The following is a 27,022-nucleotide window of genomic DNA, read 5'->3' as shown; positions in this document are numbered from 1 at the left end:
GTTTGCTGGCTACCCAGCCTCACACTCACCCCTGTGCTTTGGCGTCAGCCCCAGCAACTTGCACAAACAACTCTCCCAAAGGTCACGGATCACCAATCTAATCACCAAATCCAGCAACTCTTTTCTTTAAGGCATTTGCTGATACCGGACCTTCTTTACTGTCTTAAAATACTCTCATCTCATGAATGTGTCCTTCCGATAGCCCCCTGCTTCAGGGGGAGCTGCTCTATGGTTTCAGCTTTTCTCTCTCTGGGACTGCCTCCTGTGCAGTCACTTTCTCTAAAATCCTCTTGTGTATGATGTGTGTGTGTGTGTGTGTGTGTGTGAGTCGAGCTTAGTGTACACGTTGGCACTGGTTAGCTAGCAGGTGAAGAACCGTAATCAGGAATCCACACCCCTCTGTGTGCCTGTGTGACAAGCACTTTTAACGCTGTTATTTAAATCTGCAATAGAGAGAGTGTTGTTTTGCACAAGTGCTGTTAAAAATCATTTTAAATCAGTGAAAAGGTGGCATGCATGATACATGGTTGGCTAGGGAGATTTTAGGAGATCTGCCCTTAAGGAAAGAGGGACAGGAAGCTCTCTGGCTTACCCTCAGTTTACTACGGGGCTCACCCTGGGTCCATTCCCTCAACACACACACACACACACACACACACACCACTTAACAGGTGACTATTTCCTGGTATGATCAAAAGATTGCTTGCTCCTGGCATCAAAATATCCTCGTATCCATCACATGAAGACTATTTCAGGCTGAGTGCTTGTCAGAAGGCCTAAGGTCAGACGGAGCAGGGTTTCTCCAAGCTTGCAGAACAGGTTGCATTCGTGTTTGATATAAATGTTCATGAGTCTGTCTGAGGTTTCACTTGCGTGTAGAAGGTTGTGGGGAGGGGAGAAGGGAGAACTTTACCTATCACTAATGCCTAGAGGTTACTCCAAAACACTAACCACTGTTATCACTACTCCTATCTACATCAGTTTGCTCCATTCCAACTCTGGCTGTGGGTCACCTGCACCCAGAAGCTCTGGTCATCACACACTCACAAACTCTGAAACCAAACTCACCATCTATGCTGACTTTCATGTCTCTCTATATAGTAAAGTCATTCTTCTATCCAAGGAGATATAAACACTGAGAATTTTCTGGGACTTCTACTTTCTACCTTCCCTCTTCCATCAAAATCTCACCCACTCTCCACAAAGACATCTTTGTAACCAATGATTATCAAGGTCTGTTGGCCCTTCTTCACAAACTTCTCTCTCCTCTGCCTTTTATGTGGATCTAATACCTTGCATCTAGACCACCAAACACTACTCTGTGTCTCATGCACTGTGTCTGCTCTGCTTCTCCCTCCCTCCTTTTACCACCACTGGGTTGTCATAAAACCTGTAAGGTTCCCAACTCTCCTTTCCTACAGAATAAATCTCTGTACAAAGGACCCTCCTGGGGCGACTGGGTGGCTCAGTCGTTAGGCATCTGCCTTGGGCTCAGGTCATGATCCCAGGATCCCAGGATCGAGCCCCACATCAGGCTGCCTGCTTGGCGGGGAGGCTGCTTCTCCCTCTCCCACTCCCCCTACTTGTGTTCCTTCTCTTGCTGTGTCTCTCTCTGTCAAATAAATAAATAAAATCTTAAAAAAAAAAAAAGACCCTCCCTCCTCAATTTGTCCTCCACTTGACTCTTGAACCTTGTAGTACTTATGTGATTCTTTTCCCTTGGAATTTCTCTTCACACACATAAATCCTATTCATCCATCATTTCCGACTGGATCCCACTTAGAACTTCCCAACCTTCTCCTCTGAACTTCTGCAATTTAATCACATTCTAATCTGATACTGCTCGTCGTTCAATCATACATCGCCCAAGGGCAGGAGCCAAGTCTTACCCTTCTTTGCATCCTCAGGTGCCCCACACATTCATAATTTATCAATTATTTACCCAGAAAACATGCTAGTACTTGAGATTTGGTTTTATATAATTCATATTATTCCAGGTTCATATGATTCATATTCATATTCACGTAATTCTTCCAAAACTGGCACTGCACAATTCTGAATTATCTGGAGGGCATGTCTTAAAGAGTAACAACTTCCATACACTAAGGCTGCTATCATTTTCCTCTCTTATTAATAAGTCACTGCTATTCATCTGACAGAAGGATGGGACGGAGCCATCTCATTGTGATGGGTGTCCTGTGGCCAACCTGTCACCACAAACTCAAGAGACAAGCATTTGCAAGAGAACTTCCTTAGCACTAATTATTAGCATTTGTGGTATTACACTGACTGTGCTACGTAAGCTTTATCCTAGGGAATGTTAAATAAAGGGAAGGGAAAAATTGTGATGTCAGAAATTTGTTCTGAAGCACAGCTAGCCTGCTTTAGGATAGAGACTATCGAGAGTATCTATAAAACCAAAATGGACAGTAACAAACTATTTTAGATAGTGGGAAATATTATACATAGCATAATCCAAATAATAATAAATAGTTATTATGTAATAAATAATCATTATGTAATAAATAGCATAATCCAAAATTATCTTATGAATGATATTATAATTGTCATTATTTTTTTAAAGATTTTATTTATTTATCAGAGAGAGAGAGGGAGAGAGAGCGAGCACAGGCAGACAGAATGGCAGGCAGAGGCAGAGGGAGAAGCAGGCTCCCTGCTGAGCAAGGAACCCGATGTGGGACTCGATCCCAGGACGCTGGGATCATGACCTGAGCCGAAGGCAGCTGCTTAACCAACTGAGCCACCCAGGTGTCCCTATAATTGTCATTATTAATAGTTACCACACACTGGTCATCTATTGGATGTCAGGTGCTTTATAGGTATTATATAATTTGACTCATCACCACAACTCCAAGAGAGGTGTTTTATGATTCTCATTCTATAGGTAAGACAAATGAAGTTCAGAGAAGTCAAGTAACTTAGTCACAAAGGTTCCACGACTAGCAAGAAATGGAACCAGGTTCAAACTTCATTGTATCTGACATCATATTCTTTTGAATGTGTTGTTTATCATTGCTAATGATTGTATTTTTTCAATATAGTATGAAAATATATTGAATGTGAGAGTCGTCTACCTGGAGCGTTTAATTGCCCTATTGATTAATAAGGTTGATTCATACAGCACATCACATTAGCACTCAACACAAGCTTGTTTTACAGAATAATTTCTTGACCACAAGAGTTGATCTATTTATTTACCATGACCATGAGTATGTTGTTTACTTACCATGACTATGATATTAAGCAAAACCTATGAATCTGTCTTAGGTCATACAAAAATAATAGTTTATAAGTCATATAGGAATAATAATTTTTAAAATAATTATATCTTTTCAATTTATTCATACTTATTGTTGGTTATAGAGAGAGTTCTGGAATTAAGTTGGTGAGCTCACTATAGCAGCAAGACTTGTCTTTGAATGATATTTTAATGCTTTTTAAAAAAATATACATATATTGCATAAATAATATATATTTTTGACTCAACTAACTCTACATGATTTTATACCCCATGTAATTATTACCCAAGTTGATACACAGAACACTTCTAGTACTTCAGAAGCATTTCTTGTCAGTACACCCCCCCCTCTGCCACCCAAGGACTTCTAGACAGACGGCTATTACTACAAGAACAAGGAGAAGCTTCTGCCTAACTTTTCATCAAAAACTACAGATGCCAAAAGATAAGGAAATGACCTCTTGAAAGTGATAAATGAAAATAACATTCAAAAAAATCCCTGAATGACACTGTCAGAACCACACTGAGACGAAGGTGCACCGTGACTACAAGGAATGTGGGATCCTGGATGGGGTCCTGAACAGAAAAAGGACATCAGATAAAAACTATGGAGATCTGAATGAGACTTCAGTTCATAATAATGTATGAATAATCACGGTGATGATATATCAATGTTCGTGAAATATTTGTAACAAATGTACTATACTAACTATAAGATGTTGACAATACAGGAAACTTTGTGGGATGTATAACGGAAATCTATCTTACCCGTGTGATATTTCTGTAAGACTAAAAACAGTTCTGAAAACTAAAGTTAGGAGATTTAAATAAAGATGTAATAAAGACATTTCATACAGCTACGAACTAAGAAAATTTATTGTCAGCAGACCCGAGCAACAAAAAATGCCAAAGCAAGTTCTTCAGACTAAAGGAAAATAATCTCAGATGAAAGCATCGAATTTCAGGGAATAAATAATGAAAAGCACTGGAACATGTAAATATATGGGTAAATTTTTAAAATATCAATTGTTTAAAACAATAGCAATAATGATGTCTTCTGGAGTCTGTGAAATATGTAAAGTAAAATATGATAAGAATGGTATAAAACATTGGAAGGGGACAAATAGAATAGATAGTTATGAAGTTTTTGCATTGTTCAGGAAGATCCCATAGCCACTAGGAAATGGAATACTGATCATGTGTGGCATGTGATGACATTCAGATTACTTTAGTTATTATGTGTGGTTGCTTACAATGACTGCCAGTTGAAGGCAAGTCTTTAAGAGATCAAATGGCCACTGCATTGAGCCATATGGTATTAATAAATATAGCAAAGACTGGAACGGGCTAGATATTTCTAATAGCCCTGGAGATGTAACAGAAATAAAATTATAAGCATGGTGATTTAACTCCCAACTAAAGGCATGTTCAGAGAATCAGAGAGATTCTACAGCAATTCTTAAAAATGTAATTTCTTATAGCCACAGGGAAGACATAGCTAATGATCAGATTTGAACCTGTGCTGAGTTACTGAAAGTTGAATATAAAGCATCAGCAAATCTCTTATATTAATGCTAAGATCATATTTTCCCTGTTTGGGGTTGTTCTGCAAGGAGATGCCTTTTCTTTGCAAGACCATTCCCCATTTCCCTCCATTGCCTCTGGATCTCAAGTCAGATACCTCAGGAAGAGAACTGTAAAGTCTGTTCTGGAAAGATATAGTTTATATACCAATACATGTTTAAATTACTGGTAACTTATACTGGTAAGAACCTGGGGAGCATGTGTGGGAAGGAATAATTGTTAGACCTTGTATCAAATAGGCTAAGGATATATTTACCCAACTTTCAGACCGTAATATGCTAGCTTTGGCTGCAAATGGATCTAATATTTTGCTTGTTTAGATAGATGAAACTATAGGCTGATGACCTATACCCAACGAAATCAAGATGCCAGAAATTCTCTGGTATGATGTGGAAGAAGGAATCAAAAAGCTTAGGAGATGAAAATATTACAGTGAATTTATTATAGGCAACCTACCCCTGTGTATCCTGGAAGGTGTCAGGACAGAGTCCATCGTGGAATTTAAAAATGCGTTGGAGAGGACAGAGCACGCATCCTTGGAAAGCTTGTTGTGGCTGTCCTCTATCGGCTGAAGATACTGCTGCTAAAATAGGTGTGCTGTTTCAGTGGAAATGGTGGGATTTCAGAGAAACAGTAGCCAAGTGGCAGCATGATGGTGCAACTGCCATAATGGGTAGCGGGGTTGGCTGAGCGGCAACCAGAGTGTATAGACACATAAGGCTCTACGGTGGGGGTTAACTGATCATAGGTGCCTCTGGGAATGAAATAGACTGCTTAAAAAAATGTACTTGATTTATCGTATCCGGAAAATTGTAGGCTTAGGAGCATAATTCTGACTTGTGTTGCCACAAGACATCAAGAAAGACCATTCACCCTAAGTTCACAAACCTAAGCCACTTGACAGACCCAGAGCCTTTGATTTGAGAGAAAAGCAGGTACCATTGTCATAAGTATGTACTGCAAATCCTTCTCCACACTTACCCGAAAGGGACCTATGACGATTTAATTAAGTGGCAATACACCAAGAAGAGAAAAAAGCCAGTAATACCAAAACTTTTCAGAAGTTATTAGACACTGGCTTTGAGTTAACATTTCACTGTGGTCCACTGGTCATAACAGGAGGTTTATGTATGCCTAATGTGGCAAAGAGAGCTTGGGTCCTAGTCAGTCTCAGAATAGGCCTAGAGAGCCTGCTCCCCCTTCCATGTGGTTGTTTCCCAGGTGTTGCATAGTTGGAAAGACATTAATAGTACAGAACTAGGAAAATATCTTCACTGGCTTAATGTGAAGACTTAATGTAAGGGCTTTTATGGGAGGAAGGGCTATGTTGAAGACCTTGGAACTATCACTTTTTACCAAAATAGTAAACCAAAAGTAATGTCACGTTTCTAGAGGAATTGCAAAGACTAATGCTAGCATCTAAGACTTGAACAATGGGGTGGTGATTCCTATTCTTCTCTATTTAACCTACCTTTTTTGGGTCAGATAGAGAATGACTCCATTTACAGAATGGCAGGAATTATTGTTAAGTTAATGAAGTGCTGTATTAACTGCAACTGATGTTTTAGATGTGGATATATTTACTGGAAAAATATAACAGAATCCCTAGCACTTATTATGCAACTAATGATTTGACAAATGCTTTTTCTTCTTTATCAATTAGCCAATTATTTTATATAACCAATTATTTTATCTTCTTCATCAATTAGCCAATTCAATCAGAAGCAGTAGCTACTAGGAACAGCAGTACACCTTGCCTCAGGGTTACGTTACCTCTCTCGCTCTTTGTCAAGTATTGTCCACCATGTCCCTGATCATTTGGACATTCCAGAGAACATCATGGTGACCCACCATGTTGATAACATCATGTTGACTGGACTTGGTGAGTAGCAAGAGCAGGTATCTTAAATGCCTTGGTAAGACATGTGCATTTTAGGGGCTCCTGGGTGGCTCAGTGGGTTAAGCCGCTGCCTTCGGCTCGGGTCATGATCTCAGGGTCCTGGGATTGAGTCCCACATCGGGCTCTCTGCTCGGCGGGGAGCCTGCTTCCCTCTCTCTCTCTGCCTGCCTCTCCATCTACTTGTGATTTCTCTCTGTCAAATAAATAAATAAAATCTTTAAAAAAAAAAAAAGACGTGCATTTTAGCAGGTAGAAAATAAGTACCATAAAAATTCAAGAGCCTGCTGCTCATTTAAAGACAAGTGGAACCATTTAGTGAAAATGAAAGATAATGTAGTTCTATTTTGTATCCTTTGGGTAAATACCGTAGTGCAATTGCAATTTGCACTACTAGGTATTTACCCAAAGGATATAAAAATAGAGATTTGAAGATATACGTGTGCCCTGATGTTTATAACAGCATTATCAATAATAGCCAAACTATAAAAACAGCCCAAATGTCCATCAACTGATGAATGGATAAAGAATATTTTATATATGTATGTATGTGTGTGTGTGTGTATATATATATATATGAATATTACTCAGCCATCAAAAGCAATGAAATCTTACCATTTTCAATGACATGGATGCAGTTTGAGTATATTATGCTAAGCAACATAAATCAGTCAGAGAAAGACAAATATATGATTTTACTCAGATGTGGAATTTAGGAAACAAAACAGATGAACATATGGGAAAGGGAAATAAGAGAGAGAAGGAGAGAGAGAGAGAGGGAAACAAACCATGAGAGACTCTTAATCATAGAGAATGAACTGAGGGTTGATGGAGGGAGCTGGGTGGAGGACGGGCTAGATGGATCATGGGTATTAAGGAGGACACTTGTGAGGCTGAGCCCTGAGTGTTGTATGTAAGTGATGAATCACTGAAATCTCCCGAAACCAATACTGCTCTCTATGTTAACTAACTAGAATTTAAATTAAAAAAAAAAAAAAGAAAATGAAAGATAAGTTGATTCATGTTGCTTAGTGGGCCTCTTTACATTTTGAAAGCAAAGGCTCCTCATTGGAATTTGCTAGTTCAAGTCTTTTATGGAGTTACCTGGAGGAGTGCTAGTTTTTAGAGATACTTTAATTTTCCCAAGCTGTAATATAAGCCGCTCTGCAACTCTCCTATCTTCTGACGTTGCGGATATAAAAGTGCTTGAAGTGTCTGTTGCAAACTGGGATGCCAAATGGGCCCAATGGCAAGCCACAGTAGAAAGATTCTACACAGACCACTAAATGTTGGAACATATCATATCTCATTCTGCTGATAATTTTTTTTTTCCTTTTGAGAACAACGTCTGGATTACTATAAGGCTCTGGACTCTTAACTGCAGGACACCAAGTGACTATGCTACAGAACCACCCATATTAAACTTAGGTGTTCATTTGAGCCATTAAGCCATAAATTGAGCCATCCTCAAGTAGGAATGTAAATTTGCAGGCCCAGAAAGCTCAAGAAAAATGCTTGAATATGTAGCTGACTTAGACTATCTGGGATCGTCTTCAGTGCATCACCACCTTCCCTTGATCCATTCCTATGGTCATTTGAGGAATTCCCTGTGACCCTTTGTTGAAGGAAGGAAATACTTGGGTCTATTTTACATGTACATCTACATGATAAGTTGGTTCCAGCTTATTTCAGCTAATGAATTATTTCATTATTTCAGCTAATTAATTTCAGCTAATGAAGCTCCATGCTAGGGTGGCTTTAAATATAATGGAGAAGGGAAGCCTTGCAAATGAAGTAAGAAAATCTTTAAGGAGTACATCTGGTTGTCCACTTTGCCTAGAAGGAGAGATGTCCCAAGATATGGATCTCTTCTTATTCATAAGCAGTGTCTAAGTCTCCCAGTTGACCAAAAGCTTGGAAAAAATGAAGCTAACCACAAGAAAGTACATGAAATCAGTGGCTGAATTACCTAAAATGACTATCGAGTATGAAGACATTTGAGTCCCATGGGAATGCTCTGTAAAGGGCTTCCACTACAGAGAAGACTCAATATTCTAGTGGACAAGGTGGCCTGTTCCATGAATGAAAGTGGTCCTCTTTCCTCCGTTACCCCAGTGCTTGCTTGCTTGCTCACTGGGCCCATACGCAGAACTGCCATGGGTCCATGTACAAAATGGCCAGGTGGCATAGGCAGAGGCAATTAATGGCACTTACCTTCATCCAGAGTGATAGGGATACTCCATGGATTCCCCTTCTCTGCCCACAATGCTTCTGCTAAATCCACCACCTATGGAACTAGGGAATGCTTCATTCACTATTACATCTCTAACCCGGAGAACTCACTTTATAGCCAGAAAAATCTAGTAAAGGAATCATCCTCACAGAACTTACTGATCTTACCATATAACCAGTACTCAGAAACTTCTGGCCTGATAAAATGGTAAGATGGCTCACTGCAGATTCAGATACAACACTAGCTGGGAGATAAACGCCTTGCAAGACTCAAGTATTAGTTTTTTGTTGCTGTTGTAAAAGATCACCACAAACATAATGGTTTCAACAATGCAAACTGATCACTCAGAGTTCTAGAAGTCAGAAGTCTGCCAAAGATCTCACTGGTATTATGTCTTTGGTAGGATGGCCTTTCTTTCTGCAGGCTCTGGGTCAGATCTATCCCCTTGCCTTTTTGCAGGTTTTAGAGGCTGCCTGCATTGCTTGGCTCAAGGTTCCCTTCCTCCTTATTCAAAGCTATTAAAAGAGTCCTTCTCACATATCATTACTCTGACCTTGCCTTTATTATCACATCTGCTCCTCTGATTCTCTTCCACACTCTCTTCTCCTTTTAAGGATTCTTTGGGTTACAGTGGGCCCATCTGGATAATTCAGGATACTCTCCCTAATTGAGGAGCAGCTTATTAGCAACTGTAATTCCATATGTAATGTTAATTCTCCTTTGCTGTGTAGACTAACATATTTATAGATTAAGACCTCTCCTTTGGGTGGAGAGGTGGCATTATTCTACCTACCACAGATGCTATTGTGCAGGATGTAATACATACTCTGAGCCACAACCAATATGCAGTGCTGTTTCTCCATGATACAAAGGTCCACATATAGAGAAATGGAGGTAGGAGTGGTGCCTTTACACTTAATGACCTCCTTGAAGAATATTCACTTCCCAATCCCAAGACCTTCGGCTATGATTATTTAGAGGCCTTGGGTTCCCAGGGGATGAAGATTTCATTAGAAGACACAGTGTTTCTACAGAATCTCCTTGTGATTCTGTGCTCCTCATGGTATTGAACCAACAGGAAAAGAAGGTGGTAGAATGCTGGTTGAAGTCAGGTCCTAACTACCAAGGCGAAGTTGGGTTGCTGCTACCTAACGGGGTTATGGAGAACTCTTTAGAACTGAAATTCACTGGGACACCTCTTATTTATTCTATATATGTGTAATGGAAGACTACAGAAATTCAATAAAAGCTATAGCACTAAGACTTAAGAAACTTTAAGAATGAAACTTTGGATCTTTCCACCAAATAAAAATCTTTGACTAGCTGAGATACAAGCTAAGGACAAAGAGAACTTGAAATGGTGGTAGAAGAAGTAAGTGATAAATTTTAACATGGTTTCCAATTACAGAAATGAGGACTGTAGTAATCACATTTTGTTACTCTATATATTCACAACATTATAATATGATATATCATAATATAGTCATACACACACACACACACACACACACGATTTCTTTTCCTTCCCCCCATTCCCCTATTATTTGAGTAGGGAATTTGGGGGTGCTTTATTTATAAATGACCAGATCATGAGGAGCCACATCTGATCCTAAAGGGGATAACTGTATCACCTGGCAACTCCAGACCTTGAAATGGGCAGATATGGACTTCGCTATGACTGTTGTAACTTTGCCTCCTCGTCATAGGAGGGTGAGAGTCTTTATCTGTATGTATAATAGAAACATAAAGTTGATATTGTTTGGGAAATAAGTATGGGTAGGAATGTGAGAATAGATTTTGAGTAGCAAAAAAGGGGGACTGAGCCAGCTGCTTGACTGTTTGTTCTCAGACCCATTCCCCGTCCTTCCCCTGGTCTGATTCCCAAGGGCTGTCTAGAAACCTATACTTCCAGGGTTCTGTTTCTAAAATTATTCTGGTTAGGCTAGCTCACAATGGAACTGGTGGACAATGAAGGCCAGTGGAGGGAGCGGAGCCACAGCATTTCTCCCAGTTTCTCTCCACTGAAGGTAGCAACTCCGGAAATAGCTGCTGCTTCTTCAGCCATGTTGCTTTCATCGTTCTTCTAGTCCCTGGCATATGACCCTGAATTCTCCAGTCACAGGGGCACTAGTAGCTTCTCAATATTGCTAATCTGAGTTGCCTGCCCCCGCCCCTTGCATTTCCTGTTTGATTTTGTAGCTCCCTCAGTTTCTGTGACTGGATCCCCATCTTAAATTGCCTCTACTGAGCTATCCAGCATGGGCTGTTTTCCTGAGGAGAGCCTGACTAAACCGTTTCTTCTCAGCATTTCCTCTTCTCACACTGCCCAGTTGCCTCAGCTGTGTGCTATGATTTGTCAAGGGCAACATGAAGACTAAACCACCCTTCATTAGATTAAATTACTATATATGGACAGTTTGCCTTTCACATCCTTATCAAAACTGAACTGAGGAGTAAGGAAATGTGTGTCCAATAGGCTTTCTTGGTCAAGTTCTCTGAAGTTAAAAGAATTCCTCATCAGCATCTCTGCCTCTTCTTCTCCCTATTAAAACCTGTATAAATTGTCTATTGCTGTTTAACAAATTACCCCAAAACCTAGCATCTTAAAATAATGAACATTTATTATTTCACACTGTGCCCATAGGTAGAGAATGTGACAACCACTTACCTGGGTGGCTCTGACTCAGGATCATTCATTGGGTTGCAATCAAGCTGTTGGGAAAAAATAAGATAAAATCATTTAGAAGCTTGACTTGAGGTAGAGAATCTGCTTCCAAGTTTAGTTGTTGGTGGGAGACTTTAAGTCCTAGACCTATGGTGGGCTTCTGTATGGGGCTACTCATAACATGTCAGCTTACCTAACCCAGAGAGAGAAAAAGACAGACACAGAGAGAGAGAGAGAATGAGAGAGGAAAGTTTCCTTATTTCATTACCTAACCTTAGAAGTGATATATACCATTGGTCACAGAGGCCAATCCTGGTATAATATATCACAAGGATATGATATGAGAAGGTGGGTTCATTGAGGGCCATATTGGAGGCTGGCTACCACAGAACATATGATCAGTCATTAAGAAAGTTCAGCATCCTTGGGGCACCTGGATGTCTCAGTCATTTAAGCATCTGCCTTTGGCTCAGATCATGATCCCAGGGTCCTGGGATTAAGCCCTGTATCAGGTGCCCAGCTTGGTGGGAGGCCTGCTTCTCCCTCTCCCTTACCCACTCCCCCTGCTTGTGTTTCCTCTCTAGCTGTCTCTCTCTCTTTGGCAAATAAATAAATAAAATATTTTTTTAAAAAAAAAAGTTCCATGTCCTTCTCTTTCGGATATTTTAAATTTTTATTTGAAGAAGTTGAAACTAGCAGGGAAAGAAGAAAAATGGAACGTTACAGTCAATAAACCTATCTCAACCTTCCAAAATATCTTTTTTTAGGATTTATAATTTTCAAAGGGGACTTTTATAGCCTTTATTCCATTTGTGCTCACAAACGTGCCATGAACTTTACCACAATTAACTAAAAGAAAGAAAAGCACCATGAAGAATGTGGGGCTGACATTTCTCTCTTCATTTCTTAGATGAAAAAGTCTGAGCCTCACTGGCCTGCTGAGGTTACTCAGGAGTTGGGAGAATTTGGTTTTCTGACTGCTTGTCTGGCAGACTCTTTATTACACTTTGCTGCTTTATCTTTGAAATGTAAACAGATTCCAAATTCATTTGGTTTTTGTTCTAAAACAACACCTTGTGAAGGACCCAAGGTGGTTATTTTTACTGATGTAAAATCACTAATGTAAAATTAGACTCGTAACCGGGCCTCATGGATTCTCTTTCCAAAGCAATAGTTAAAGTGGTTATCTCCCTTTTAAGAGGGCCAGTCTGTATACTTAGCAAATCCACATAATTTATTCTAAGAGGTCTGAGGGGATTTTCATTTTCAGGTTTCTTTTACTCTGTAGCCTTTTAAGCTAGAAGTCTAATCATTCTGCATTACAGTGAACATCAAGTCAAGAATGGAAGGCTTCCCGTACCCACAGGCCCCAACCTTGACAAGTTACTTGTATGGATTTGGGGGTTATTGTTATTATACTTATTTGGCTTATTAAATAAGAATTTAACTATTTAAAAGCATTCAAGATAACCATTCTGAAAATCATCATTATTAACTTTCATCTACTTGATATTCTCTTTCCCTAGGAAATTCTGCTAATTTAAATAAAAATAAAACCCCCCATCAGGATCCAATGTGAAGCAACCAAAATGTAAATTAATAATAGGTTAATAGGTCCTCAAGATGCCCTGGGCTTCTCTGCACCCTTTAAATGCAGGGTTTGCTTCTACCCACCTCCTCAGTTCCCATTGTCCCATCTCCCCCCAGGAAGAAGCAGACAGTACTGACAGGCCACATGCACAGATTGAATTATAAAGCTGGCTTTGAGTCATTAGCAAGTATAAAACAGAAGAAAACAAGTAGTGCTTTTCCATTCATGTGACCCACAGTGTCACAAATGCTGTTTGAACAGTGTGTTTGACGCATCGCATATCACAACACAGGTTCCCCACTCAGTTTGGGGCCAGAGTGTTCTAATTCCACAACTGCTCAGTCTCCATCCTTCAGGGCCCCCAGGCTGGCTGTTCCTTGCTGTCTAGGACCAGAGTTTGAGTCACATTCTATAAACCCCAAATCCCAGGACTAGTAAAGTTCTCCATTCCTCTTTTCTTTTTTCACTCTACTATAATAGTGGCATGGTTTGGGAAATTTAATTCTTCACAAGTTAGTAAAGTTGGAAATAGAACTAAAAATTCATGATGGATGGACACTGAGGGAAGGAAAGAATGGAGGGAAGAAGGGAAGAGGTTTAAGGAAAGGGCTTAATAGGATTTTATAGAAAATTTGCGTTACTACTACAAGAAGAATAGAGAAAAATCCAATCCTCGCTCTTTAATCCTATCTGAACATTAAGAGATCTGGCAGGTCATAAATACATAACTGAAATGAGAAAATGGAAGATGTGTGCTAACACTCTATATGCCTAAATCACTTCCTTCGTGTGAAATCAAGATGCGCTAAGCAGCGTTTGCTGTCTGGAAATTAACCAACAAATAATCCTTATGCCAAAGTAATTAGATAATTAATGATGTTTTTAAAATATAGTATTAATCCTTTGTTGAACAAAACCCACCAAAATCCCACCTGAGCTCTGAGATCAATTGGCTAATACCAGGCTGTCAATGAATTTATCCCTGAATCTCTGTTACAGCATCTCCATCAATGGATCTCAAAAAGAACCACAGATTTACGTATCTGCTTATTTAATATGCAGATTCCCATCGCCCTGCAAAGAAGCTTCAAATTCAACAAGTAGGGGTGGGTGAGAGAGGAGCTCCTCTTGGGTTTCTGAGAAGGGATATTCATAGAAGAATGACAGAAAAATCCTCCCAATGGAGTCTACCTGAGAACTTGTTGAAATGTAGAATCTCTGGACTGACCCGGACTTACAGGATCAGAATCTGCATTTTCAGAGTCCATAATATCTCGTGGTTCACCTCCCCTGCCAATTTCCCTCAACTCCTCTGAAAAACAATCTGAGGGTTTTGAAAAGGCGAAAAGGCGGGGGGGGGGGGGGGGGGGGGGAGGTTGGGGGAGCCAGGTGGTGGGTATTAAGGAGGGCACGTATTGCATGGAGCACTGGGTGTGGTGCAAAAACAATGAATTCCGTTACGCTGAAAAGAAATTAAAAAAAAAAAATAAAGGAATCTGCATTTTCCTAAGATCCCCGGGTGCTTTGTATGCAAATTAAAGCTTGAGAAGTACCACTCCAGAGTAAGGGTCAGCATATTTTTTTTTCTGTAAAGGACCAACTAGTAAATATTTTAGGCTTTGTAGGCCATGTGGTCTCTGTCACAACTACTCAGGTCTGCCACTGTGCTGCAGAAGCAGCCAATAAAATAGGGGGCTGTAGATGACGGCCCAGGAGCCAAATCTAGCTAGTTACCTGTTTTTGCAGAGCCTGCTAGCCAAGAATGGTCTTTACATTTTTAAGTGGTTGGAGGAAAAAAAAATCAAAGGAAGAATAATATTTTTTGACATATAAAAATTACACAAAATTCGAAATGCATGGTCTATAAATAAAATTTTAATCAGAACACAGCCACTTTCGTATGTTTATATATTGCCTATGCTGCTATTATGTTACAATGACAGAGGTGAATAATTGTGACAGAGACCATATGGCCAGCAAGCCTAAATGTTTACTATCTGGCCCTTTATAGAAAAAACGTTTGCCACCTCCAGCAGTAAAACTTTATTTGTGGACACTGAAATTTGAATTCATATAGTTTTCAGGTGTCAAAAAATACTGTCCTTCTTTTGATTTTTCTTCCCACCCATTTGAAAATGCGAAAGCCATCCTCAGTTCATGAGATGTGCAAAAACAGGCAACATCTGAAACCACCTGTATTCTGCAAAGCTTCATGTGGGAAACACAATCCAGGTTTTCTGCAAAGAACAAAACCTTCTCCAGTGAAGTTTCAGAAACTCCAAAATGCAATGGGAATTCCATGTCTCCTTAATGAAGTCACCCCTTTGCTGGTCTCAGTTACATGGTTTGAGAGGACTTTCACTCTCCCCAAATTCCAGGGGTGGACCCCTGACTTGGTGGAGTCAATCTTTTGATCATGATTTTGAGTTCAAGGCACGTGATCCTAAGCCAGTTCTAAAGAGTGTAAAGACATTGCCTGGACTCATTTCTCTGTAGGTGCTACTGAAGGAGAGAGCCCCTAATGGGTGTAAATAAGTCAAAATGTAGCCATGAGACCTGCTGATAGCCATCTTGTGACCCCAGGAGAAAGCCTGCCTAAAAATAGCACTAACAGCAAGAAAGCCCCAGATGAGAAGAAATTTCCTTTGAGCCTTGGATGGCACCAGTAATTATACCTAAACTATTTAAGTTTTTTTTAACTATTTTTTACCCTTAAAAAATTCCTCTTATTGTTTAAGCCAGATTGATAAGGATTTCCCATTGTTGCAAACATAGACTCTCAATTGATGCACACATTATTTGAACGCCCTCACCTTAAAATTTTGTTTCAAATGCTTGCATTCTATCTGGTCATATGTAACTCAGCCCCCAACCCCTCAAAAATGAGCAAATCAATCCTGTAGGTCAGTCAACCTTAAAATCCAAAGATGACTGTTATGTAACCCAGATAACAAGGCACTCCTCTGGAAGTCAAATCCTTGATGCCAAGGGTAAGACTCCCAAGTTTTCTTCCCTGCTCATCACCAAATGAAGTCATGCTGTAGAATTCAGTTTCAGCTCTTAGACAAGTTGTGTAGTCTTCATGATCATCCCTCAGAAGCCCAAGACGCGTGGGCCACGACTCAGAGAGTGTAGTTGCAGGTATCAGGAAGCCAATGATAGATGATGAGAAGGCTTTCTACCCCTAAGGAGAGCTCCTGTCAAACAAGTCAGCATTCATTCAAAGTCAGCAACCTGGGTTCAAAGATATGGCCAATGGTATGACTTTGGGCATGTCACTTCCTGACTCAAGCTTCGGTTTTCAATTTCCTCAACCACAAATAGGGAAAGAGGGGGATTTTAGTGAGCTTGCTTGTCTTTTCAAACATTCTGAAACATCTTGGTTCCTGCTGTAGTAATCCAAACTAAAGACCTCACCTCCAACTCTGCCCTGTCGGTAATGTGTTTGCCTGCGGCGGGGATGGGACTTGGCTGGTGGCTTTTCTTTTCCCAAGTTGCACAGAGTCAGTCATTCCAGTATTCCAATATCACCCTTTTTTTTTTTTTTCCCAATATCACCCTTGAAAGAAACAACAGACATATCAGAACCAGAAGCCACCTTTCTGATTAAGAGTGTGATGGGAAATTATTATATAAGTTATAGGTTTCAATGTGGGACTTTTGTGATTATTCACAGATAACTTCTCAGAAGAGGTGAAAGGTTTTGTTCCTCCTTTGCTCTGGTCAAATCTAAAGGTGGATGTGGCCAATAGGAAGACTGGAGTGCCATGAAGGGGACTAGTTGTTCAGAAGCTTCTTGGGGTGCTTGGTTCAGAAGGATTTTCATCACCTCCGCCTCACCCTGATGGGCATCAGGGGCCCTGAGACCATCACTCTGGGTGGAGCCAAGATACACAAAAGTATTAAGTGCTTTGGATTCAGGTAGACTTTGAACCACATATTAGAAAGGATGTATTTTTTTCAGAATGTTTAAAATCAACAATAGTTCTAATAAGCTCTTATTTTGAAATACTTGTAAATAATTTGGCTTGTTGGATCATCACAAAAGCCCTGTGAAATAGTATTTATTATAAAATAAATTTTATGAAACTTTTACAATGAAATGATGGACCTAAAAGCATCTACCACAGGCTTTGATAACATTATTAGATCTCACCAAATGTTAGTTATATAATGTAACCGTTACATAATGTAAGAAGCATGGGATCATTTAAAAAAAAAGTAATGGTGGCTCAAAGGAGGAGGGACTGACAAGAAGTCATTCTGACCAGTAAGGCCTTCAGATCCCTACTAGGTATTGTATCTTCTACCGCTGGGTACTTCCCTAGAAGCAGAGGACATCCTGAGGTTGGTTGGTTGGTTGGTTGGTTGGTTGGTTTTCCTATAGACTCACTGAGCTTTCATCCTCTTTGAAGAGTTTTTGTATTTGTAGAATAGTAGAGACTAAAAGTGCTAGGAGACAAGGACATAGGAGCCTTGGTAAAAGGTGGACAAGAATTCCAACCTATCACTGCCCGCAAGTAGTATTATTGATAGTAAGTTACAGAACCTCTCTGTGCCTTAATTTTCCTCATCTGTAAAATGGGGAGGATCAAATGAGATAGTACAGGTAAGGTACTTAGGATATTGCCAGGCACATACAGGCACTTGAAATAAGTTAATCACTATCAGGAGCCATTTATTTACATGCCAGAGGAAGAAAGTCAATTCAAAAGCCAGATGAGTCTTTGGGGGAAGCAAGAGAGCTGGGGCCAGCACTGGCTGAAGCTAAGCACTGTCCTTAAGGACTGGGCTGTGTGCCCAAGCGCATCCCACTTAAGAACCATTTACAAACATTCACTACTTAGAAGGTCACTTTAATAATTAGTCTTGCTTTGCTAATTACATTTTACTGATTAGAAACTACCACTGACAACACTGGCGTTGCTGCAAGTGCTAATTTTTTAGCAGCCAACCAAAAATAATAGTGACTGCTTTTGCTGTTTTCTTTTTATCTCAAATGGGCAGTGTCAGTAGGGCATTGTGGTGGGAATGCAAAGAGGAAACTCTGGAGGCTGAAAGACACTGTCCAGTGATACACAGTCCCTTTCCCCCCAGGCGTTTCTAGCCTAACATTCAGCTCTGGAACCTGAGTCTGCCACCTCCCACTACCATCCCTCCCATAAATACACCTTAGGATCAGAAGACCGTTGCCTGTTTGTAGGAAGATTTAGAGGAAGGAAGGAAAGGCGGAAGGAAGTCTGTGGTTTGCAAAAAAAAGAAAATTGCTAGTAACGAATAACTTGTACTTGAAGAGCCTACTCCGTGGTCAGCATTCTACAGGCATCATCTCATTTATGTGCACAACACTGCAGCAGTGCAAGTGCTAGTACTTCTTCCATTTTACAGCTAAGGCAAATGAGGCACGGAGAGATAAAACCGAACGTCCAAAGACCTACCGGTTAGCCAGTGACAAAGGTGAAACGAACCCAGTCAGTCGTGAATAAAACCAGCAAGTCTGTAAGCAATTTTAAACTTCTTTGGAACTTTCAAACTCGGCTCTCTTTCTTCCTCCAAAAAAAAAAAAAAAAAAAAAATTTAAATTCCCCCCCTCCTTTTTAATGAAACAAACAAGCAAATGGGGGGGGGAGCTTTTTAAAAAGGCAGGCGCATTTCCAGTGTAATAATAGTAGTCACGCACTTAACACTTAAGATGTATCATCTTAGTTAATCTTGAGACAGTTAATCTTCAGGACAACCTTGAGTAAAGTATCTTTCCGGACTCATTTTACAGGTGAGAGACCGAGGTTGAGGGAAGTGCCGTGATTCGCGCCAACGTCACAGAGCCAGCACGGGTGGGTCCAGCTGGGAGCTGGGAAATAAAAACTGTCAGCCTGACAAGGGCTGGGTTGAGACTGGCCAAGCCGCTGCCAGACCCCGCGCCTCGGCCTTACTACTAAGCGCCCCAGAAGCCCTGCAGCTGCGGCGGGACAAGCAGCGATCTGGGGGCCCAGCCCCCACCCTGCCCTGCGCTAATGGGGGTAAAGCTCCGCCGGCGCCATCCTGCAAGCCGAGTCTGATAATAGCCCTGATTAAATGGCGGGGCAGCCAAGGGAAGGCCCCCGCCGCCGCCAGCGCCACCATCACCGCGCCGACTAAGCGGGGACCGGCAGCGGTGGGGGCTCTAACTTGGCCGTCTGTGTCCCAGCCCCGGGAACGGCGGCGGCCGGAGCCGAGGGCGCCGTCTCTGGCGTCAAGTCCTGGCTAGGAACCGCGGGTGTGGGAGGATGGCCCGGGCGCCGGGAGCGGAGAAGCGGGGCCTGGTCCCCTGTTCTTAGGGACCCGACAGCGTCGCCCGGGGAGGAGTCCTCAGGAGCTAGAGTCCACGTCTAGAGTCCCCAAGCGGTGGAACTAAGCAGAACGGGGCGCACAGCACCGCTGTCCCCAGTCGTCTGGTCTGCCTTGGTCTGCCTTGGTCTGCCTTGGCCTCTCCTAGGTGGGAGGTCTGGGACTGACACCGCTGCGAAGGCTGGGGTGGGCTGGAGGAAGAAAACCAGCAGCACCCGCACTCGAGAAGCCAGAGTGAGCCTCGCCAGCCTCTTCGCTGGATGCGCCTCGGCGCTGCTCCGTTGCGGAAAGTACCCGCTTCCTGCCATCGCATCACCCTATCTGGGGTCGCTGCGCCCCGTGCGCTCAGCCAGCGCCTGGCACTGGGCGAACCTCCTTCTTCGCAGATATGGAAACTAAGTCTCAGAGCAATCCAGATAGCCCAGATCACATGGCGGGCAAATGACAAACCTGGCTTCGAACCTCCAAAACTTGGCAGTCTGCCTCCAAAAGTTGGGGGTACGCAGGCGGTAAACCTGTACAGACTCCTGCCAAGCAGTGCGGGATCTCCCCGCCTGCCCCGCCTCCGTCTCTACCCCAGCCACCCGCTCCCCGCCACCTCGCCGCCAACTCTGCAGTCTGCACAACCTACAGATTGCTCGGTAATTACCCCAGAAAAAGAAAATTACAAAGGTCGCCTGGTCCCGCGATCCACGTGCGACACCGAAAGACCTTTACTTGGCCTGCCTTCCGTTTTACGCTCTTTGAGGGTGGACGGTGGGCATGCCAGTCACATCAGCCCGCGTTTTGGGGCACAAAGTTGCCGGTCGCAGGGCGGTGAACAAAGACATGCACGTGTTTCCGGGGCCTGCGGCTGCTATTTACAAACAGGCCAAGAAAATTGAGCCCTCCCCTCCGAACTGCCTCAGCTTCCAGAACAGGAAACCGACCAAGTTAGTGACAGAATTCGACATGGGGCGGAGGTGAAGATTGAGGAGCAATCGAGTCACACAGTCCGGGGTCACCTCCTGTGCCACCATGAAATTATCCGTGTGCTCTTGAACGAGTGAACTAGTCTTCCCAGACTCATTTTCTGCAACTTTAAAATGCACAGAATAATGCTACCCGACTGGTATTATCAACCTTATGTGTTTCTTGGGAAGCCTAGCACAGTGCCTGGCACGTACTAAGTACACAACAGAAGCTCTTTATAATGCACTGAAAAACTAGCTTCTAGGACTTGAAATGTATGCAAAATGCCTTCAAACTAGGTGAGTTAATGGGGAAAAAATGCAACGGAGAAACCTACTGTGGGCCTCCAGGCTTTCTAGCACAGTCTTTCACAGTACGGAGACTGAGTGTCTGAGCATCTGCAGGGAAGCTTTCCTCCTGGCTTTTCCACCATAGAACTGAGACCCAGAACCTCTACAGCCCCCATAGATAAAACTATTTCTTAGATTTTTTTAGTGCAGCGTGGAAATCAGGGCTCTTGAACACACTTCTTGATCAGATTTAATCTGTATCAACCCTAAATTGAAATGAAGGCTTTTTCCAAGTTCCAGAGTTGGCCAGTAGTAATGCTTATGAAGTCCCTTGCTTGCTCTCACACCAGTATTACACTATTTATTCTTCACAACAAACTCTGGCTATAGATGTTTCCATCAGTAACCACACTTCACAGAGGTGGAAAAGGAGTCAGCACAGCTTGCTCCAAACCAGTGTTTCTGATGCCAGACCTCAACACTTTTCTTCTGCCAGGATTTTTATTAAAGTTGTTTATTCTGCTTTTTTTATTAACGTTAAGCCATTATGCCTCTTCATTCTAAGAGTTCCGTGTTGAGGAGAATGTAATATATACTCTTCATGTTGGTGCTTTTTTATACATCTCTAGCTGGGCTTTGAAGCCTAGAGGGGCAGGGTTGGTATACAAATTGTCCAAAGCTAATCTCACCCCACCAAGCCAGTACCTGGTCCAGAAAGAATGAATGCTCACAAACAGATTGGATTAGCTATCTTTGCTCCTTGTTTCCTCCAGTCTTTATCACAATTTCTATTTCTATTGTGGTTTTTATAGGCTTATTATTGATGTCTCCCACCAGACTGTGAGTTGCATGAGGCAGGAATATTGGGGTTCTGATTACTGGTCACCGCAGCCAGAGTAAGTACCAGGTAATATTGGATGACTGAACAAATATTCTGCATTCCTTATCTTGTGTTAGATGCATACATCTTTGCTCCCTTACAGAAAACATGTTTCAAGTCTTCTGGCGCATGCTCACATGGAAATAGGAGCCCAGATCTTACTGGGTGTATTTTGCCCTTCACAGGGAATAAGAACAGTTTCAATCGATAGTTTTTGGGGTGACTTGCTGTGGGAGCTGGCAGCAGAGACCTTGGAAGACTATTTCCTGCCCATGTCTTCCCTCACGCTGGTCTCCCAAACCTCCTGACAAAGACACAGATAGTCACTGAAAAGCGAGTTCTGGGTTCCTGTAGAGGGAAGGCAGGACGTGTCCTGGGAATCACCAGAGGGTTCAAGGAGCAGTTGTTTGTTGGAAGGCTGGATCATCTGAAATGTGGCAAATGCTTGAAGTTTAATTAGGTGACATTTTCAAAACTGATGCTACTTTGTGAGAGGAAGGGCGCTGGCAAACAGAGGTCGCTCTTCTGCTAAAGTTGTCTCATTTAGTTTTGAGTTCGTCTTCAAACACCTAAGAAACTGAAACTCAGGAAGCTCACTGGGTCACCTGCCACCAGGCCAACAGGACCTTCATCCTGAAGCAGGGGCTGTCCTTTATCCTGCTTTCCTCCTCCTAGAGGGAGATCCCCTAAATCAGTCCAGGAGCCATGCTTTCCAAGTTAGGGATTTGCCTTGGAATCCCCCTTCTACCGCTTAAACCAGTGTGATTTGAAGCAGATTCTTCACCTTCTTGACGGGGCTGGGAGTAGGGTGAAAGCCCCAAATTCAAGGGTCAACAGAAACCTCAGTAATCGATAATTCATATTTAAACGCAGCAATTTAAGAAATCAAAATTCATGCAAAAATTCATTATGTGCAAAATATCTTAGCTTTATATAAAGACAGGATCTGTCAGCAGCCGGGCGGTTGGATTCGGAAGACAGCGACCGCCCAGGAAGAGCACTGGCGGAGGAAGGCGGGACCACTCACGGAGGAGGAGAAAGGAGGGTGGGGGGCGGGGGCGAATGGGTCTGGATTCCGCGCCCCACACGGTGTCAGGAGAAATCCCTCTGTGCTGGTTTTAGGATCACGCTGCGAGTTTTGCACTCCACTCCAGTGCACGGGTTCTTCTCTGGTCAGGGGGAGATCTGAGGGGAACTGAGGGCCCATCCCTGAAGTTGGGAGCTCTTGCGGGATGAGTAGGGTGGAGGCCCTGAGTGAGCGTCCTTTGAGGAGTCTCTGAGGCCCCATGACTGATCTCTGGCCCCAAGCTGGGGATGGGGTGGGGGAGCCTCTTGGTGAAAACCGGGGTTGGGGGAGGCCTGGGGTGTGCAAGAGAGGCGGGCACCCCAGCGGCAGAACTTCGCTAGCCAGGTCCGGTGGGGTAACGTCGCAGAACAATGGGCCACAAAGGACCTTTCCCTTCACCACCTGAGGACACTGGCCCTGGAGATAGACACGTCCTTCCCTAGGGACACAAGACATCTCTTTCCTGGGTCCCACCGGCGGGCGCGAGTTTGAAGTTCAGAACCAAAAGCACGCACACGCACGTGCACACCACGTGGGACCAGAGAGTTGACAAGCTCCAGCCGCACCCCTGGAGAAGAGGATCTTTGCCCTGCGCTTAAAGCCGGAACTAGGCGAGGGCGCCGAGAGCGCCAAGGCCCAGGGTCGTCCGGGGTGGGCCCGAAGGTCTGGATGCTGCAGGCCTGTTCTTGGGTCCTGGGCTGGCTGGGCGCTTGAGGGGACCATCTGAGTTCAAGAAAACGCAACCCCGCCAGGGTGTACGTCTGAGCCAAGGCCCGCACTTCTCCCAGGAAAGGCTGGGACTCACAGCCCTCCAGTCAAGCGATCGAAATCCGAGGCCTCACCGCGCGCTCCGTTTCCCCGCGCGCGGACGCGCGCTTCTCTCTCCGGGAACGTGCTGCGGCGGCCTGTGCGAGGGGCTGCGGCCGCCCTCCCCACGCTGCTTCGGGGCTTTTCTGTTCCGTAAACCGAATTTAGGAATCCCAAAGCACCAATATTGTCGCTTTTAAAGCATTTACCAGGAAGAGAGAAAGGGAAGATGGGGACGGGATCTCGGGCCAAGTTCGCGAGTAGTAGTAGCCCGGGTGCCCAGAAACAGGTCTCTCTTCTCACCTTCTCTCCCGCTGTCACCCTCGGGGGCACGGCGGCGCTCTGGGTCTGGCACCCCGTCCCGCAGCCCTGGCGCGCTCTGGCTCCTGGTGTTGCCCGCGGGTGAGCGAGACCAGCCGGCAACGGGTCCCAGCCATTGTCGGCGGAGGGTTCTGCGTTAGCATTCGTTAAGCGAAGAATTATTGGCCAAAAGCGGGAAACCAATTACTTCCTGGGCTCGTCTGGGACCACTAACTTTCAAGTTACGGAGACTACAAACGAGAATTTGAAAGTGTGTAATGTATAGGGAGACATCTTCCAGTCCTCCAAACTCTGTATAACCAAACTCAGACGTATAACCAAAAGGTTTAATTCTTCAGCTCCAAAATTTAAAGGGATTTAAGGAAGGGCTCCTTATCACCATGTGACTCCACTCCTCGGAGCACCTTCCAAAACTGTCCCTACAGTTAACTCGACAAGCGTGTGCGAGAGATACAGGTCTACAATCGCGAAGCTGCAGTTGGAAATTTAAGTATAATAGAATTCTGTGCTTATGTTTTACATACAGTGGTGTTAAGGTTTTGTATGGCTTAGGGGCTTGTATTGCACATGTTATCTCAAGAATCCACAGAGCCTTCTTTCAGGTAGGAATAAATTATTGGCCCTATTTTAATGTAGATAGTGAAACTGAGGCTTTGAGATGTTTAGATAACCTATACAAAGTCTTAGGGCTAAAGCGCTCTAAAGTCAAGATTCAAAGCCATCTCCAAGTCGGATTGCGAGTTCCGGTATCCCAAAGCAGCCCGTCCGCTTGTCGTCTGCCAGAGCAAGGCCTGGAGGGAAGTGTTAATGTGATTGCTTTGTTCCAACCCCTGTGGTGGCTTTACCTGTTAATCCGTGCTAACACTGGGGTTTTGAAGGGACCTCAGAACCTCAGCGCTCTACGCTTCGGGACCGCTTCGAATCACCCTTTGACAGCACCTCTCTACCAAGCTGGTTCCCCGTTTTTATAGCACCATATTGATTCGCAAAGGCAATAAATCTAAGGAACGAGGTGACCCCCCCCATAATTACGTTGTAGTGTACATTTTACTGCCACGGTTTCAACACCAGCAAGATGCATAGCTTGTTAGAGATCCCCAAACGGCTCACCTCTCGAGCCCGGATTTGTTTAAAGTGGCCTTTTCAATTCCTCTGGTTTGCCTCCTGCTTCCGTGCTTATTTAGCTTTTTGTGCTTCCTATTTTACCTTTTAATAGGATGAATAGTAGGAGTTCTGCCCACAAGAGACTCAGAATTGGGCTATGGCCCGTCGCAAATGGAAAAGGAAGTGGAAGCTGATTGGGAGCTTTCCCCTCGCTGGGCCAATTTTCCCCAAAATATCCAAGTCATGAAATTATTCAAATTCCATTCTAAACCATTAGGATAATTACAAAAAGAAACGATGTTTCCTCTGCATAGAAGTGTAATGGCAAGTTTTAAAAATTGAGGTATAATTCCGTAGTTCTTGAAAACTAAAACCAGCAAAAAGATTTTTGCCATCCCTTTTGAAGTGTATATCAAGCTCTGGACCAACCATGACATCACCCTCACTCCGATAAAAAGTTAAAAAACAAACAAAAAACCCTTTTGTCAGAAATCTCCCTTTCCGAGACTGGGAGACTGGAAAAGAACCAGTATGCACCTTACATTCAAGAGGGAAATGTCACTGTTGAACTGAGATGGGGTTTGCGCTGGAGGAGCGACTTGATTTTCAACAACAACAGCGGAGGGTCTCAGTTGTTCCAAAACAGCAAAAAGACCAAAGGCTCAAGAATGGAAGCTGCTCCTTAGGCACACCCGGTTGGCTTAGTCTCTGCTCTTCCTAACGTTTAATCTGAGAGCCTCGGCTCTCAGCTGGCGTTAGCTCTGCTATTGATCTCCCGCGAACAGCGCAGGCACAGCTGCAGGACCATCGTGTGACCAAGACAGTGGCTTGGAGTGCCAGTCTGGCGCTGGGGTTTACGCCTCTAGCTGGCTGGGGGAATTGGAGAGGAGATGTGCCCCTGCCAAGCCCTCCCTGGTGTTTCCTTCTCAAAAGCAAATGGAGATAGGCTACTGGACATTGTAAACCCCTTCCAGTAATATAACCTATGATTTTACGAATTTCCCCCAAATATTTGCACGTACACACTTTGTACCTGGAGACCGATAGCGGAATACCTTTAGTCACCAGCGTGCAGCACCTTGTTAGAAACTATCGATACGCATTGGCAAGAGTGGCTTAAATCACGACTTTCCCAGATGTCATCATTTCACTTTCATAAATGTTCTCAGCTTCTGATTTTTTAGCTTTTCCCCGGAAGTTTATTCCAGGAGGCTGGGCCCTCAGGGGTGCTGGGAAGGGAGAAAAGGGCTGGTGGGAAATGGAAGCTGTTTTCTCTTTCTTTTAAATTTTAAGACCCACCAAGAGGCTCCTAATCGCCAGACCGACTGGCTGGAAAGGAGCGCAAATATTTACATGTACAACTTGAGTGTGTGTGTCAGCCTGAGTTTACACGGCTCCGAGTGAAGCGGATTACCCTGCGAATTCAGAGAATTTGAGTTATTCAAGCTGAACAGGGCCAACAGGACGACCCCCATAAGGCCGTGGGAAGTCCTGGTCGCAGCTCAGTTTGCGAAGGCACAAGAGCCCTTGTCTACCAAGCTAAGGCGCTGTAAGTCTCGCACTCTCCCACCTCGCGTCGCGTGGTACCGCAGGGTGCTGCGCCCCCGGCACCGCTTCCGCTCCGCGCCTTCCCTTCGTGGAGGCCCCACTTTCCCGAGTCCCTTTTGGGAACAGGAACCCCGCGTAAGTGACGCTCTGGTGCGCGTAGCAGAAGCCGTGGTTCCGAGAGCAGCATCCTTTGCCAAACGCTCGAAGCCCTCCCTTAGCCTGTCCTTTACTGGGCTGTGTCTCTCCAGTCCCCCTGTCAAGCAGACAGATTTATTTTGGAGCCCAGTGCGTGCGGGGGGACCAGCCCTGGGAGCTGTCCCGCGAATAGGATCTGGTCAGTAGGTGCTGGCTCTGTGGCACCGGTTCCCGCTCTACTTAGAGCGTCCCCACTTTCTTTTGGAACTTTGAGCAACGGGAAGAAAAAGAATGGAAGAAGCAGGAACTGCCCCAGGCTACCTCTGATCTAGGTTCCCGCACTGGGCCACTCCCAGAATCCCGC

The sequence above is a fragment of the Neovison vison genome, chromosome 4 (genome assembly GCF_020171115.1).
Source record: "Neovison vison isolate M4711 chromosome 4, ASM_NN_V1, whole genome shotgun sequence".
Lineage (NCBI taxonomy): Eukaryota > Metazoa > Chordata > Mammalia > Carnivora > Mustelidae > Neogale > Neogale vison.
The sequence above is the reverse complement of the archived record's forward strand: the minus strand, read 5'-3'. Positions refer to the sequence as shown.